Below are 3,762 nucleotides of genomic sequence, written 5' to 3' on the forward strand. Positions count from 1 at the left end.
CTGTATTGAGTAAAATGCCTCCCAGGTTCATCCATGCTGTAAGGTGTTTTGCAAATTCATCTATTCTTCAACGTTTATAGCATTCCATGATGTGTATGTAACAAAGTTAACAATTTTAGGAGATTGCAGTCATCTCGTTTGTGCCTTTTCAGTTCGGTTTGATAGTATATTATGCCATGTAGCAGAGCCCTAAGTTTGTCCCTATTTTTTTTTTTACTGATGATCTTTATCATTCTAGGCTTTACAGTTAGATATTAAACGCACATTGAGTTCATTTTTGCATATTGTGTAAGAGATGAGTCTTGTTTCATTTGTCTGCCAATGGACTTAAAATACTTATGATGAAGATCAAAGACCACAGCACTTCAATGTAAAGAAAACAAAAACTTCATCACTGGAACAATACATAGCATCCTAATAAATGCAGAAAAGATCCAAGTTGTCAAAGACTTCTTGTTTGGATCCATTATCAACACTCATGGACGCAAGAGTCAAGAGATCAAATGACGTAGAGCCTGATCAGGTTCATCTGCTGCGTAAGCCCTCTCTAAGTGTCCAAGAACAAAGACGTCAGTTGGAGGACTGACTGCCATTTGTTCAGCCTCTGTTGTAGGCTAGCTTCCTGTCTTTCATGATGTTAGGGAAGTTTCCTTCCAACAACTCTGGAAGTTCCCTCTAGGAATGTCCCTTTCTGTCTGGAATTCTGCCTCATGGCCCCCCACATCTCACCTAAGCTTCCTTTGTACTCTTTCATTCTTTTTACCGATTGTTCTTCTAGCATATTAGTATTCAGAGATTTATCTCCAAACCTTCCATTGCGTCTCATCTACTCCTTTGTCCTTTCAATGTATTGTCCATTTCTGAAATCCTAGTTTTTATCTGCTTTTCTAATTGCATGCTTTGTATTGTTTCAAAATTCGCATTTATTTTCTCTGTTTGCTCTTGGAGTGTTTTCCTGAATTCTTCTAATGTTTTTATTGTGTTTTCTCCTTTCTTTGGTCTTTCTGCCAATCCTTTGAAGGTATCTAATTAACATTCTTTTTTAAAAAAACAATTTTTTTTTAAAAATTGTGAATTGAGTGAAGTGCTGTGGTCTTTGATCTTCATCATAAGTATTTTAAGTCCATTTGTAGAAAAATGAAACAGGCAGATCATCAGTTTTACATTCAACAAGCCACAACTTTGCTTCATTACATGGTTTGCAGTTCCCTTCATGTACCAACTGTTAACAGTATTCACTGTAACATTGTCTTCCTCCCTGTGACTCCTGCTATCTTTATCTAGCCTCTGCCAGCCTCCTTCTTCTTGTATATTACATGCCCTGTCACCCATGTTAACACGTATCTACCATCTAGCCCCTGAATAATTTTCTCTCCTCTTGCCACCAGAACCATCATAGATTCTTTCTTTTATCAAGAACACTTTTTTTTTTTTTTTTTTTTACATTTTACCACACTGCTCTCATACAATGTTTATTTACCCTTTCGTGACTGACTAGTTTCTTTGAGCGCAATGACGTCCAGGTTAAACCATGTTGTGAGGTGTTTCACAGATTCATCATCATCATTAGTCTTCTAAGTTTTGAAGGCTTCCATTATGTGTATGTATCAAAGTTTCTTTGACCATTCTTCTGTTGAGCCTCTAGGTGGTCTCCATCTTTTTGATATGTCTCTTGTAGACAGCATGTTGAAGGATCTTTTCTTATCCATTCTGCTATGTATGTTGACTGTATATTTAACCCGTTTACATTCAGTATAATTATCAGTAAGTATGAATTGATTGCTGTCATTTTTCTGTGGTGTGTTTTTTGGTTTTATGTGTGTGTGCTGCTGCCGCTGTATTCTTTGTTCTACATAATTTTCTATGCTGGGCTCATTTTGTTTGTGGGTTTTCTTGTCATTTTTATTTTGGTTGTGTTGTTTTTGTTGTTAACTACTGTTGAATCAGTTCTGACTCATAGTGACCCTGTATAGACATTTCCAAGGAGCAGCTAGTGAGTTTTAACTGCCAACCTTTGGTTCAAACCGACCTTGTGGTCCAGTGTTTTGTCCTGTGTTGTTGTTAAGTACTGCCAAGTCAGTTTCAATTCATAGTGACCCTGTATAGGGTTTCCGAGGAGAGGCTGGTGAGTTTGAACCACCAACCTTACAGTTAAAACTTTTGGTCCACACTAAGGACTCTTGTGTTAATGTTTTCTAGATCTTTTTTATTTCCTTGTTTGTTTGTTTGTTTTTTATTTTTTAGTGCAGGTATATTATTTTTCTTTGAGGTTACTTGGTAATTTATTAAATTTATTCCCTGTCTAAAACAGTCTGTTTTATCTTGAAATCTACTTGACTTCCCTGCCATTTGGAAGCTCTGTGTCTACACTTTTCCCTCTTTTTGTTTTGCACTTGACTCCATTATACACTGATATCTTTGGTTCCCTATTTTCAGTCTTGTAGGTTTGTTTTACTTTAAATACTGATGTATCTGCATTGAGTTCTGGGGTGGTTGTCATGAATAGTAATCTCAGGTTGGTGTCTGCCTTTAGCATTTTTTTGTAATGTTGGTCTGGTCATTACAAATGACTTTGATTTCTGTTTATTGAAGGACCGTTTTTCTGGGTGTATGATTCTTGGTAGGCAATCTTTTTCTTTCAGAGTTTTGTATCTGTTGTCCCATTGCCTGTAAGGTTCTGCTGAGAAAGCAGAGCTTAGTCTAATTGGGTCCCCTTTGTAGGCAACTTTTCATTATTCCTGAGCTACTCTCAGGATTCTTATCTTGTCTTTGATTTGGGAAAGTTTGATTATACTGTGTCTTGGGGATTTTCTTTTGGAATCTATCCAGTTTGGGGTTTGTTCAGCTTCTTGTATGCTTGTCTTCTGGTCTTTCATGATGTTAGGGAGGTTTTCTTGCAACCACCCTTCAACAATTTTCTCTGTGCTCGTCTCTTCCTGTTCTGGAATTCTGACCACCTGTGGTTGGTCCTCTCATGGAGTCCCCCATAACTCAGCCTTTCTTCAGATTTTCACTTTTCTTTTTTCTGATTGTTTTTCTAGCATACTAGTATTAAGAGATTTCTCTTCCAGTTCACTAATGGAGGCTTCCATTGCTTCGCATCTACTCCTTTGTCCTTTCAGTGTATTGTCCATTTCTGAGATCTTACTAGTCATTTGGATTTCTAATTGCAAGTTCTGTATCATTTCAAAATTTGCATGTATTTTGTCTGTTTGTTCTTGTAGTGTTATCTTGAATTCTTCTAAAGTTTCTATTGTGTTCTCCTTGCTTTCCTCGATCTTTCTGTTGATCCTTTGAAGGTGCCTAATTGTCATTCTTTTGAATTCTCTTTCAGTTACTTCTATTACCTTTTCTTCCTTAGGAACGTCTCCTATTGGTCATCTGTTTGAGCCATTCTCTCTAGTTTCTTGTTGTCATTAGGTGCCATCAAGTCGGTACTGACTCATAGCGACCTTATGCACAGCAGAACACTGCCCGATCCTGGGCCAAACTCACTAGTGTTGCCACCCTTGAGTCCATCGATGCTGCCATTTTGCCAATCCATCTCGCTGGGGGTCTTCCTCATTTTCTCTGAGCCTCCACCTTACCAAACATGATATCCTTCTCCAGTGACTGGTCCCTCCTGACAATATGTCTGAAGTATGAGAGATGATGTTTAGCCATTTTAGCCTTCAAGGAGCACTCTGGCTGCACTTCTTTCAAAATGGATCTATTGGTACTTTTGGCAGCCCATGATACTTTCAATATTCTCCTCCAACATCA

The sequence above is a fragment of the Chrysochloris asiatica genome, unplaced genomic scaffold (genome assembly GCF_000296735.1).
Source record: "Chrysochloris asiatica unplaced genomic scaffold, ChrAsi1.0 scaffold00001, whole genome shotgun sequence".
NCBI lineage: Eukaryota > Metazoa > Chordata > Mammalia > Afrosoricida > Chrysochloridae > Chrysochloris > Chrysochloris asiatica.